The sequence below is a fragment of the Electrophorus electricus genome, chromosome 23, assembly GCF_041902795.1.
Source record: "Electrophorus electricus isolate QZ-2024a chromosome 23, ASM4190279v1, whole genome shotgun sequence".
NCBI classification, from domain to species: domain Eukaryota; kingdom Metazoa; phylum Chordata; class Actinopteri; order Gymnotiformes; family Gymnotidae; genus Electrophorus; species Electrophorus electricus.
In genome coordinates, this window is record NC_137519.1 from 6,040,762 (window position 1) to 6,055,368 (window position 14,607).

The window sequence follows — 14,607 nt, forward strand, 5'->3', positions numbered from 1 at the left end:
TATAGATGAGAGGGGAGAATGCAGTGTGAATACAGATTGACATTTGTACCACTTTAGTGTTAACCACATGCCCAACTCGTATCAGTCAAACACACAGCTGCTGTACTGAACATTTAGGTGAAGATACAAGAATTTTTATTTTATGTTATGTTCACTATGGTGAGTAAATAAAGTTTGAAACCACTTTTTCTATTGTAGCCACTTAATTTGAAGAAAAAGGAGATTAAATATAAAATAAAAATGAAATGTAAAATCCAGAGTTTGTTGTTTCCAGATTTTCTTTTGTAAACTGTTTTTGAAGTAAGTAGTAAAACAAGCAATATAAAGACCTTAATCAGCCACAGCGGGGCAACAGTGAACTCAGGAAACTGTACTGAACACTGGAAAGCAACACAGCACAATGAGTCACAGCAAGTGAAGTCAGAGCATTTCATGACAACAGAGTTTATGTTGAATTCATAGAGACAGAGAAACCCCAAAGAATTAATTAATTGTGTCAGGAATCGATATTTCTGAAAATAATCTTTTATAGCAGGTTAAAACACACATTCTTTGGAACTGTGTGACCATCCTTTTAGTCTCTCAATTTTGCTTAAAAATACAGGGATGCTGTAAACCTGTCAGAAATGCCAGTAGCCCACCCAGTGTGTACTGCAGGTAATGCATCATTTATTCATACGTCACTGTGTAGCCTTTAGCCCACAGGACAGGAAATGTGACAGTGATGTACTTCATCCCCAGTGTACTGGTGTAGTGATGCCTGTTGAAATTACATATAATTTGATTTAGTGGCTGTGTAATACTTTCTCATGTATTACTAAATTTGAATACATTTTTTTCTCTGCTGGTTACACATGTGATAAACAAAACAAACAATAAAAAGTAGGCTCCAGTTAATGTATCTTTTTAACCCAACTTATTTCTATATATAGTTGTTACATTGAGTATTCAGTCTTTTTATATAAAATTACACAGTCACATGTTCTTTCTTCAGAAATATATGAAATATATATATTAATGCATTATAATTTCTTAGATGTCTCTGTACATCATATTCTATGAGAATACGTAAATAAACAAGAACCACGTGGTGGCCCAAACTACACGGACACTGACGAGGAGGACCGTTACACTTTGTAACAGTATGCGAGTAATTAATGAAGCAAACTGACTTTATTGATTTTAAGTTTGTCTGTGCTGGCAAACTCAGAAAACAAATATTGACTTGTCACTACCACAATCTTTAGCGGTTGCTTCACAATTAGATTTTATTTTTAATTATAAGGTTTTCATAAAAGAATTGTACTTAAACATGTTGTTTCTAATGTTCTCTTTCTTTAAGGTAATGATTTTTATTCTGATTAAAACAATATGTAACGGTCAGGGCCACCTGCTAGACTTCCCTCGGTGGCCAGAAGAAGGCAGAGACTTCCGTAACGGTAATAACGGACAACCAGCAGCCCGAGTCTGATGTTCCTTAAGGGAAGTGCTCCCTCTGCTGGGGGAGGAGAGGAACGTTCCTTGATTAATGGCTGGTGGATTCTGATTGGTTGTGCTGTCCTGTGTAAAGAAGCGCATTGTTTGGAAGTGGCTGCTTGCCCGCCCACTGACCAGACTAAACTCAGTTCCGCTATAATTTAGAAACGAATAGTCAGCAATCTAAAATCTGTTGTTAGCAAGTCTACCGCTGAGGGCCCAATTTTGTTTACCTCTCATTTTCTCTTTTTTTTATGTTGGCTGTTATGTTAGATGTTATGGTATTTGTTGTCTTGATCTTGCAATTGGATGGCATCTTTTTTTTTAACCTAAAATTTAGTTTTTAATACATACTCCTTCTCTCTCTCTCTCTCTCTCTCTCTCTCTCTCTCTCTCTCTCTCTCTCTCTCTCTCTCGCTCGCTCGCTCTCTCTCTTATATTTGATTTGTAGTCTGCCACAATCAGAGCATTAGCTATAGACGTACACTAACCTACTGGAGAATAAAATTAACTTTATAGAACTAAAGACAAACAAACACAGGCGTAAGGAATATATATTGGAAAGTGACTATATTCAGTCGCCATCAAATAGAAATGATCCAGCAGTTTATTATTTGTGTGTAAAAAGAGCTACAGCTCTCAGTTTGTTTGGTAGTGAGATAAAATTTACAAAGTGAGCCTGAACAATTTTATTCCACTACATGTATTAGTACATTTGTTACAATTGGAATCAATTTTAGTATGTGTTAGAATTTGTATTAGATCTAGAATATGTTTGAAATCAGTCTTATAAGTGTACTATAGATATTTATTTGGGGTATAGATTTGTGTCAAGCTGTTCGATTATACCTTGTTTAGATTGTCCAGGATGAGCTGGTACAGTGAGGCTTTTATTTCCCTCTAAAATCACAAGCTGCATGTACCTCACATGATGAAGCATACACCATGTATTACTGATATATGAAAGCAGCCTATCACAGATGGTGCTTCATATTTTTGATGGAGATTCTTCCTGGAAATAATTCCATACCACAGAATGGACTTTCTTAAGTGATCCTTCCATTATGTTATGGTTTGTCATTTTCCAACTTGGCTTATTATTTGCTATTATCTCTCCACTCACTGAAACCCTAGAACTGGGATTCATTTATAATACTTTCAAACTATCTTGGAATTTGTTGGTGAACTATTCTGGTATTTGGGATCAGAGGATTAACTTGGTCTATGTAGCAATCACAGGTTGAAGCAGCAGGCTTCAGTAACATTTTGACATGTTTTAACACCTTGTCTAAAACAGATCAGCCTTGATTTTGAGATTGATTCTGAGTGTGGTCCAGGGTTCTGAGTGTGCTTCAGGGCTGGACTCTGAGGAGTCTTACGGACCCACATCGGACTACCGTGACTGGTACAATGAAGTCCAGTATTTGGAGTCGGAGTCCGCAGGGTCCTACTACCCTTCCATGGACTACAACGAGGGCTACATGGATTATGAAAGGAATGAGTACAGAGACGTTAGTCTGCCGTCAGACTCTGAGTTCAACTGCGGGAATGATCCTTCGATGGAGGTGCAGGAGGTCCTCTATGGAGATGCTCCCTTGGACAGCGACACAACGTCTGCAGACTACCAGCGCGACGGGCCTCTGGTACCCAAGCTTCCCTCCAAGGCTCCACCCAGGGCACGCCGCTCTGAGGCATGCAAGCTGCCTCATGTGACTTTCAGAGAGGTGTCGTCGTTGTCCGAGGAGGAACCTCCCGGAGACAGGCAAAGTAGCTGGTGCGCCTGCTGAAATGAGTGCGCAGAAGTCACCGCCCCTAAATCGGTGAGGGGCGATCTCCCACAGGTAGGTTGGACTTCAACAGGCTGGGGTTCTTGCCGGCTTCCCTGGACTCTCTAGCAATCCTCGATGTAGTTTAATACGTGTCCCTGTCACTGTGTCTGTCCCCATCACATTGTCTGTGCTAATCACTTTGTCCCCCTTTGTGTCAGTGCCTGTACCTGTCAGTGTGTCTGTCCCCATCACACTGTCTGTGCCAATCACTTTGTCCCCCTTTGTGTCAGTGCCTGTACCTGTCAGTGTGTCTGTTCCCGTGTCTGTTGTTGTCCTGGTACATGTCCTTCGCCCCTCTGTCGTGTTCGCGCTGGCCTGTATCGGGTCGCTCGGTCCTCCGGCTTCGCCATTTGGCGTTGTTTTCGGGGCTGTAGCCCGATAGGCTGGCACGTTGCTGGCAAGACGCGCCATTGGGGAGGGGCTCTGTCACGGTATGGCCCCTCCTCCAAAACATCTCCCCGTGTGTGTATGTTTGTCCATGTGTCCACACCCTCCCTCTGTTCCACACCTGATCCTTCTTGGGTGTCATAAAAGTCTATCGTTTACGTGTTACTGTGTCAGTCTTTAACAATGATAGCGTGTGTGCTGTGTGTTCTCTGTTTTATGTGGTAATAAACATACACTGCAGATTAAAATTTGAGAACACACAATTTCCTAAATGTCAAGGTCACTGTGTAGTCCTATGTGAATTTATCCTAACAGGAGTAAAAGAGCAGTATTTTAGATAATTGAAAAAGAACAATAATCAAATTTAGAGAACACTCAGATACCTGCAAGTTATTGGTGTTAATCTGGCACCTGGTGCTAATTTCCTTAATTATCTGACACCCCTATTTAACTGGCAGCCAAACTTTCCAGTTTTCACTGACGTTGCAAGATGGTGAGCCGTTCCAAAGTGACTGAAATCCTCCGGCAGCAGGTTGTCCAGATGAAGGCCAAAGGGGTGACCCTATCAGCCGTAGCAAGAGAAGTTGATCATTCCAAGTCTGTGATTTCTAGAATATTGCATCTTTAAAACATCATAAACTCATTTAAGTCCACCAAGAAGGTTGGTCGCCCACGAAAGACAAATGCAAGAGTGGACAGGAAAATGCGGAGAATCTCCACAGATAATCGGTTCAACACTGCAGCTGGAATTGCTCGCCAGTTCACCACTGTACAGGGTAAGGATCGTAATACACTGTCTCAATGTTTAAGAGCATTTGGACTGAAAGCCCACTCTGCAGTAACCAAACCTCTCATTAGCAGAAAGAATCAAAAGGCTAGACTAACCTTTACTGAGGAGCATGTTGTGTGGACAGAGGAGAAGTGGTCCAGAGTTCACTTTAGTGATGAAAGCAATTTTAATTTATTTGGGTCTGATGGGAAACATGTTCATTGACAAACTGGGGAAAGACTGAACCCAAAGTGTGTAAAGAAGTCAGTGAAAAGCGGAGGAGGAAGTGTCATGGTTTGGGGAATGTTTTTGGCAGCAGGAGTTGGACCTCTCGTACGGATACATGGCAGAGTGAATGCAAGTGTGTACCAGAACCTTCAACAACACATGGTTCCTTCCTTGCATTCATCAATCAATCAGCCAGCAATTTTCATGCAGGACAAAGCCCCTGTCGCAGCAAAACGGGTAAAGCAGTTCCTTGAAACTGAAGCCATTGAAAGAATGAAATGGCCAGCCCAGAGTCCTGATCTAAACTCAGTCATGAATATTTACCATTTTTTGCAGTGAAATGACCCTTCCACAATAAACACTTTTTTTTTATAGAGCTTGATTAATATCAATTCCTTTTTGCATGCAGTTGTTGTTTTTAGTCCTCAGGAATACATAGTTTGTTCAAGCAGACTCCCAGTCTCCTAATATTAATCCTGAGAAACTGATAGTCCTGTAGATTTTGTTTGACTGTTATGGATCTGTTATTGTGTTGAATATTGTTATTGTCTGTTTATTATGGTTGGGAAAGAATAGGCTCTGTGAATTTATCAGAATGTATGTAGAAAAGACGTATTAATTAACAGCATATGACATCGCATTGACACAACCTGTGGGCATGAGTGCTATTACTGCAGCATGCCTGAGCAAGAACATGAGGAAGAGGGTCAGAATGGAGCAGCATACAAGGGCTGATGGAACTGGACGCACATCCGAGTGTCGCGTTCACTTCGGGAAAGGCGGGTGTGTCCAAGCTGCATTGGCTGGCATCCGGACTCCCCCTGCTTGTCATGCACATGAACAGGGCTAAGGGTGCACGGAGCTCCGCGAGAGCCACGACTGATCTCTGGTCCCTGTGTTCTGCACTTCTGCCGCACGCGATTGTCAATACGCAAGACCAGATCAATCAGGTCGTAGAGAGAAGCCGGAGCATCACGGTGGACTACCTCACTGAGACCCTGGTAGAAAGTGGCCATCAGCGCTGAGGGGATCCATCCACTCTTGCTCCCACAGTGCGGAATTTAATCGCATAATCAGCCACCGCTCTTTCCCCCTGACATATATTAAGGAGACTGGAAATCATCTCCCCTCCAGCTACTGGATGGTCGAAAGTCCGCTTAAGGGAACATACGTCAGTTTGGTGCTTCCAGACCGGGGTGGCCCATGCCAGAGCCCACCCAGTCAGAAGGGAGATGATGTACGCCACCTTTGCTTGCTCTGTGGGGAACCAAGATGGCTGCTGCTCAAAAGGCAGTAAGCATTGAAGGAGGAACCCCCTACAACCTCCTGCCTCACCAGCATAGCACTTAGGGGCAGGGAGCAATGGCTCTGAACACAAGGTGGACAGGATTTGGGCTGGCTCTGCTGCTGCCACAGCTCCAGCTGCCTCCTGACTAGGGGCAGCCGGAGGCACTGGTGTTCATGCCAGGAGGTCTGTTAGGGCCTGCAACTGAGAGAGGATCTGTTGCAGGGCCGGCTCATGTCGACCAACAGTCCCAATTTACCTGTTCCAGATCAGACTCTTGAGCCGGGTCCATGGCTCGGTCTTTCTGTAAGGTGGGCTCAAACCCATGTCAGCTAGGTGATGTCACCAACAGCCTACTGGGTGAGCAACCATGCTCTAACAATGGTGGGCCCATGTGCAGAACAGTTAGCGGTATTGACGGTTCTGTGGTGGAATTTTGAATAAACAGCAAGTCAGATGTGATTAAAAGAGTAATTTAATGAAGAAAATAAGACATACAAAACACAGCTGTGTGAGAGCTAATGCTCTAAAGCGAAAGCTCTAAAGGGGTAGACTGACTCTGTTCCTTATATCTAAACTTCACCCCCCGGAAGGGATGTCCTGTCATCCTGTTTACCCATTTCCTGCTCCTTATCGCGCTAAACACTTTTGCACATACCAGGATGTTCTGTTCTACCAGGACAGACACAGTTTGCTAGTTCCTCTTTATCAGCATTAGTCACACGACACATGCAAGATCAGGAAGCAGCTGATTCAGCAGTCGTTTTGTTCACACAATATACAAAGACAGAATGTGCAGACTAAACTATTCATATAGGATTACATAGAGAAAGGATTAACATGATGATATATGAATCACATGATAATACATGATCGAATAATAATTTCCATCACAGTTCACAGACCTCAATACCTGAAGTTACCAGCTAGGAGCTTAGCTCAGAACTTTGGCAAAGACCCAGCACTGAATGACTGGGTCACTGGGCTTATATAAGGTCTAGCCAAGCTGTTGTGTGTTAAGCCTGGTTAGTGGTGTGCCTGACCAGAGGGAGGCCTCGGCCTGGCACCAACCCTTACAGTGGGGCCTTAAAGAAACCCGTAAGCAGCTCTCTTCTCCTAAATCTCAGAAGGAGTGTCAGCCTTGCCTGCACGTTTGAGGTAGCAGATCGATTTAGTTTCCCAATTAGTTTGTGCACTAATTTCGAATTAGTGCACAGAGAGAGGAAGAGAGACAGAGAGGGAGAGAGAGAGAGGGAAATAGAGAGAAAGAAAGAGAGGGAAAGAGAGGAGAGAAGTAGAAAGTGAGAGAAGAATAGAGATGAACAAGAAGAGTGAAAGAGAGGAATACAAAAAGTAGAGCTGGAGAGGATGGAGATGGAGAGGGAGGAGGATGACATGTGATGGCTGGGTAAAAGTGCTGATTGTTGGCACTGAGAGTCCACCCAGTGAAGGCCATTACTGAGTCATGCCATTTGACCAACTCTCCCAAGGACAGACAGACAGAATGGTAGACTGAATATTGAGGAGTACTTTTGCCATGCAAATAAAAATTGGTGACGGATGTTGAAGGCAACATTGTTTGTTTGTCTTTTTCTTATTGCAAATTAATATTACAAATTAGAGTTTATCTCTGTAGTATATAAGTGCAGTGCTGAAGGTGTCACTTATGATTACTGCCACAGAAAAGAAGTTACTTCGTCAGACACGCCCTCTAGTGGTAATCTTTTTTTTTTTTTTTTTTTTTTTTTTTTTTTTTTTTACAGCAGTTACATCAAAGTGGAATTTTACCTCTTAAAAATCCACAGTATTTGTATTTATACATGTATGACTTTCTTCTGTCCCACCATGTCCTAATTGTTATAATAACAGAAGACCTCTACATGCCTCCTACATTAAGAGTGATCCAGGATGAGGATGAAGTTATGCGAGGCCGTTTAGGGTGAAATCAGTGAAACAATTGCATACACGCACACTACTTGTGCATACCTATGAAACACTTGCACATACTTATGAAACATTTTCACATAAATTATCTACTACTTACATTTGGACATGATAACTTACACTTGTATATACACACGCATGCACATTCATTCACTGGTGTGCAAACAGAGAGTTTAACTAGGCTTGCGTGTATGTGTGTAGCAGCATGTGCGTAAAACAATTTTCAATGCGCCCAGGAGTCATTTCATTGTAACAGGAAGGCAGATATTTAGCATGTGTACAACACACTCATGAAAATAAGATGTAGAGAGGACTGACATTTGTTTAATTGTACATAAGTTATATGTCCTTATGGTATAAGAACTCCTGATCAGTTATGGAAAATTTAAGATTGCGGGTTAATGACCGGACATGGCTAATATTAGAAATAATAATATTATGTGCTACGTTATTTTGGTAAATATTCAGAACGAATGTTATTGATATCGGGAGGTTATTCTAATAAATGATGGCAAGATATCTGTTTTGAATATTTTCTCACATACTGTAGGCTGATTGGAAGATACTGAGAAGCTCACCTGCAGCCTAATGGTATGACATAGCCACGTCATTACCAGCAGGCTACATAGCGTATAATCTTATCATTTCTAATTCAGTTAACTCTGGAGCATTTGAACATTAAAAATCCTAAAATAGTTCTCGATAGATACACTAGGAATGTATTCCAAAATTTGCTTAAAATTCTCATTAGGTAATGAAGTGTTTTCTAGTGGTGGTACACCAATATGTTGTCTCACATCCATAGATCCATTCCAAAAAGTGAAACTGCAAGGATATTGAACTGCAATGATATTACTTCAGAATCAGAATCAGAATTAGATGCTGACATGACAGTAACTTTTTTTAGAGACCTGTCTTCACCTCATATTGATGAGCATGCTGAACACGTTAAATATCTGCCTTCCTGTTACAATGAAATGACTTCCGGGCACACTGAAAATTGTTTTGCGCACATGCTGCTTACACACTTACACGCAAGCCTAGTTAAACTCTCTGTTTACACACCAGTGAATGAATGTGCATGTGTTTGTGTCAGTATATGCAAGTGTAAGTTATCACCCAAACCTCATCCAAACATGCAAATCCTCTCTCTCTCTCTCCCTCTCCCTCTCTCTCTCTGTGTTTGTGTGTGTGTTTAGGGGATCTCAGGTTGGACGTCCCTCACGGTGGAGCTCATGGTCTCTGCATCTAATGGACGGTTGCCTGTATTGAGAAGCTGTATTTGTTGCCTGTATTGAGAATAAAAATTGGGAACCGTATTGAGAAGCTTGGCTTATATTTACTGGGGTTTTTATAGGTTCCTCTGAATCATTATGAAACAGAACTTTCCTTCTGTTTATTTAAATAATGAGGAAGGAAACCAGTGACCTCCCCCTGAGAATTCAGGAGGTCTGATCAGATATTTTCATTCCCATGCAACCACATGACAGACAACAGCTTGTAATTATGCTTGTGTGTTTTAACCGATATTACATTCAAGTACTCTGCATTTATAATTAGGCTGTTTGAAAAGCTTGTGATTTCTGGATTTTGTCATTAATTATGTAACAGTATGGAATAATCCAGTGTCTTTTATTGAGGCAGATTTAGCACTTCTTTATTTCCCTTCACTTCTAAACATTGCAACATTAAAATATCCTTGAAACATTGTTTAGGAGTACACTTGCACAGGCATGCACAGTTTGGCAGGTTCAGCATCTTGCAAGTTTACAATCTCACACATCATCATCTCACAGGTTCATCTCACATGTTCACAATCTTACATGCTTGCTATTTCACTGATACGCCATCTCACATGTTCACCATCTCATAGGATCACTATATCACAGGTTCATCTCTCAGGTTCACCATGTCTCATGCTCACCATCTCATAGGTTCACCATCTCTCATGTTCACGATGTCACAGGATCACCATCTCTCATGTTCACCGTCTCACAGGTTCACCATCTCACAGGTTCACCATCTCACAGGTTCACCATCTCACAGCTCCTCCACAGTGTTCTATTACTGACCACAGGGCTGCTGCTGTTGCAGTTATTTGAGTGACAGGATCTTCTCAGCCCAGTAGGGACATTGACAGCAACATCGCTGTGCTTGATACACTCTTCACCTCACAACATCCACTGCCATGCTACTGCAATGCCTCTACCATACCTGGTCACACTATATGTGTAGCTCAGCACCCCAGTACTTGTCGTCTCGTCTGTACCTATCTCACACTGCACACACTTGCTGCTGTTTGCACACTTGTCTTTTATGTTTATACATAGTTTATGTATAAGATATATAGTTTATATATATATATATATATATATTAGTTACATATAGTTTATATTTTGTTTCTCTATTTATCTTATTGTACTTCATCTTATTGAAACACCAAGAGAATTCTTGTACTTGGCAAATTCTGATTCTGATTCTGATACCACTTCCATGCCTCTATCATGGCTGTGTAACTGCTGTGCTGAGAATGAGCCATTGCAATAATCTCCTGTCAGCAGTAGTCTTGTGGTCACACACTGACCAGTGATGAACAGAGTAGAAGGGAGTGACAGACTGCACATGCCAACAGATGTGAGCGTGATCTCACAAAACCCTGCAGGGAATTACAAGAAGTGAGAGAGATGTCATTAGATTCTGCTTGAATAAAGTTGTAAGAAAGAGTACAAAAGTGAACCCTGATATTAGTCCTGACCTTAAAATGAACCCTGATTCCAGACCTTACCTTAAAATGAATCCCAACTCCAATCCTTAAAGAACCCCAATTCTTACTTATTCTTACAAATATTCTTACAAATTTGTAACTGTATCATCATTCTAGTCTTAGCAGAGGACCAAGCTTAGTTTGGAGAATATATTAATTACATATTAATACAATACATATTAAAAATAATAACAAAACTTAAATACATTTTGTCCAAAGGGGAATACAGTGATACTTGTAATTGGAGGAAATATTTCAGTAGTAGTGTTGCTCATGTTACTGGCTGGTAAACCTTTTTGTCAAATCTCTATTAATATTTTTCTCTGATTGTGCCTGTGAGAGTTAAAGGTGCATTAAGGGGATCTCTACAAATCACCATGGCCATTTTAAGCCACCATTTTATATTTCTCTAACACTTACCTGAGAATTGAGTCTTGTAAAAAAATCACTTTATGGAAAAAGAGAAAATATGAAATACATAAAGACCACAACGGATTTAAGATTTGTCACTAAATCCACCTCCTTGCACCTTTAAATTGCATGCCTCCATCACCAGTATTTGTTTGTTTATGTTGCAACAGTGCACTGCTTTGTATGTTTTAAAACTGCAGAGTCCTGTTTGTGGTTCTAATGCCAATGTGTGTTTGTGCAGGTTTCATTAAGTTCAACTTCATCATCAGCGTCATCAGCATTCACACCATGAGTCACTTAGTTAAAGAGAAGCGATATTGATAAGAGTGTAAACTCACCCCTATAATCCGTGTGTGTGTGTGTGTGTGTGTGTGTGTGTGTGTGTGTGTGTGTGTGTGTGTGTGTGTTATTGGATCTGAAGTTAAAATCCCCTGCAAATATACACCTGATTCCTCTAATGTCATAGAGGGAGAGTGGTATCATATCCAGAGATCTGATGGAGAACCACAACACCCTTGACGAGTTTCTATAAGCACATTGTGGAATGACTGTACACTGATAATGTACAACGTGAAAGTAAGTGACTCTGGAATTTATAACTTCAGATTTAAAACATGGAGTAGTGAATGGATATCTGCTTCATCTGGAGTTACTCTCACTGTTACAGGTAATATCCCACATAAAACAAACAACACCCCCCCCACACACACACACATCAATACACACCCACTCACACACACACACATCAATACACACCCACTCACATACACACAGTCACTGTCCTTTTTCAGCATGCAAGAGTTGGCCTTTACAGAACTCTGGTCTGTGGTGTGGTGTCTACAGTGTAGTAAAAGGTGAATTACCTATATTATGTATATAGAGTTCAAGGAAGAGGATAAAACAAAGTTTTCATAATTGTATTCATATCAATAAATAAATGAAAACATTTAAAGTTACCATCAACTTCCTTCAAAGGAAGAGACGTAGATTGTTTAGGTAACTGCGCCCAAATTAAAGGGTCTTTTAGATTAGGGGCTCTTTTGAAACAGAAACAGGGAGGGTTCAGTTGCAATTGTATACTCTTTGAAATGGGGGGCCAGGCTGGGGCCAGTGGCTATGTTAGAGGGGCCATGTGTTCATAAGAGCAAGGAAACTCACTCCTCATTTACTCCTCGTACTGTGAAAAAACATTACTGGAATATGTATAATAATGTTCAATATATATATATATATATATATATATATATATATATATATATATATATATATATATATATTCACAATTTGGGGAAACCAGTTATCCCAGAGAACTTGAATCTGTAAATAACATTTGTTACAGAACATAACTTTTTTTTTTTTTTGTCAAATTTCTTGTGTGAGTTATACTAAGAATTCTAGTATCACACTTGATACATCCATGGTACATAATAAATCATCTTGAATAATGTTGTAAAGTTCATTCCGTTTAATGAGGAAATCAGTAGTATCTTTAAGGATGGAAGGTAACTGGTAAACTAACTCCATATTGAGAGAGAGGCTCTGTTAGGAATAGACTGCCTGAAACAATGGGATGTCCTGGTGGATATTTATAGGCAGGTGTTTCTAAAATTGAGTTCAGTGAGTATATATACATGATGGATAAATATTATGCAGATTTCCTCTGCATTTATCTGGCTTGATTTAAAAGCAAATATTAATATTAAAAGCTAACATATTAATTATTAATATTCATTCATGTTTTATGAATTACCAGAATTTATTTTTTCCTGAATGTGACTGTATCTGTGTTTCAGGTGTTTTAGGGTGTGACATACACTTGTGTGCTCTGAAAGGCTCAAATGTTGATCTATCCTGCTCTTATAAATACCCTGGAGGACAAACGGTGACAGAATCATTCTGGTTTATTACAGAGCAGCAGGTTGGTGTTGAAGCTGTGGATGTGAGAGAGGAAGAGGAGTATGAGGGGAGAGTGCAGTATAGACAGAGCTCCCAGAATGACTGTAGTATGACAGTCACTCACCTGAGAGAGAGTGACGCTCACACATACAGGTTCAGATTCCACACTGATGGTCCTTGGGGTCAATACACTAGTGATCCTGGAGTATCTCTGTCTGTCACAGGTAATCACATAAGACTAGTTAACTATAAAAATATGCTATTTATAAAATTAACACCAAAGCTTCTTTCTTAAAATGATTTGCAGATCTGAAGGTTATGATGTCAAACACATATAGAGGGAATATCAAACTGACCTGCAGCTCCACCTGCACGCTGCCCAACAACCCCACCTACATCTGGTACAGGAATGGACACCCTGTATATAACCAGAACACTAATGGAATGTATGTGTATGACAGTAGTGAGGATGCAGGCAGCTACTCCTGTGCTGTAAGAGGATATGAGGAGCTCTGCTCTCCTGCTGTCTGTAAGATCCTCACTTTAAACTCTCATCATTCTATCCGCATCTCACTGGCAGCTTCTATGAGATAAAAAGTTTTTTGTTTGATTGTTGTTTGTTTTTGCTGTTTTTTGCTGCTGGTTCTGCCTACATGTTTATAAGTAGCTGGGAAGCACCTTTCACTGTTGAGGGCTCTATACATTTGTGGGCACTGGCTAGCTGGTTCAGCAGTACTACATCAGTGTGTTTTGTTTGTGTTCTCATTGTCTCTTGCTCTTGTCCTCACTTTAAACCACTCACTGTGTCACTGGCAACTTCTACTAGATTACAGTGAACTCATGCTGAGTCACATATGGCTAAGACATAAGACAACTACAGCATTTTTAGATATATTTCAATTTAAGAGTTTTCAGTGTTTAAGGTATTTTTGGAAATTTTTTTTTTTTCGTTTTTCCATAAATCACTGCGTTTAATTTTTAAGTCCACTGTGTTTATGTTTACATACATATTATTGGCAGTTGGAAGTTTTAATCAACCACTGCTGTTCTTGGAAAAAAAAAGAAAAAAAAAGCAATATTTGTAAAGCAACCTTGAGTTTGAGAAAGGTGCTATATAATTGCAACTAATAATAATAATAATAATAATAATAATAATAATAATAATAATAATAACCTCTGTTGGCCTCCTTCATGGGTGGCCTGGTTTTGACCAAAGAGCAAGTGTTACATTTTTTATTAGACTCTTACTGTCTGACAGGATGCAGGCGTGAGTCTCAAAACAACCAAACAACCAAACAAAGACACAAAAGTCTTTTAATGGCAAAAATTTAAGTAAAAGAATAAAAGTAAAAGTAAAAATAAGAGGACCATTTAAATGCTAAAGCCTTTACACATTGATCATCATCCATATAGTAAATCATAACTGGTAATAAAACCTAGTAAATAAACAATAAATTACTTAGTAAATAAAAACTGGAAACAGAAGGAATATTTACAGGGATGGAAATGAGGAACAGGTGAGGCTGGAGACACACTAATGAGTAATAAAGGGGGACATGGCAACATGTGAGGAAAGGAGTGTAAACACAACACACACGGTGACACGTTAACCGAGGAC

The 14,607-nt window shown here is 40.2% G+C and overlaps 1 protein-coding gene and 1 long non-coding RNA gene across 2 annotated transcripts in view; both read left to right on the forward strand.

The window, feature by feature from the left end:
* Positions 1-14,607, forward strand: part of LOC118240430 (sialoadhesin-like) — an 85,737-nt gene that overhangs the window by 25,514 nt on the left and 45,616 nt on the right. The gene's annotated exons all lie outside the window — the stretch shown is intronic.
* LOC145653211 (uncharacterized) lies at positions 9,398-13,153 on the forward strand. Its single transcript, XR_014119577.1, has 3 exons — positions 9,398-9,418; positions 11,699-11,760; positions 12,896-13,153. It is a non-coding gene; the product is annotated as an uncharacterized LOC145653211 (long non-coding RNA).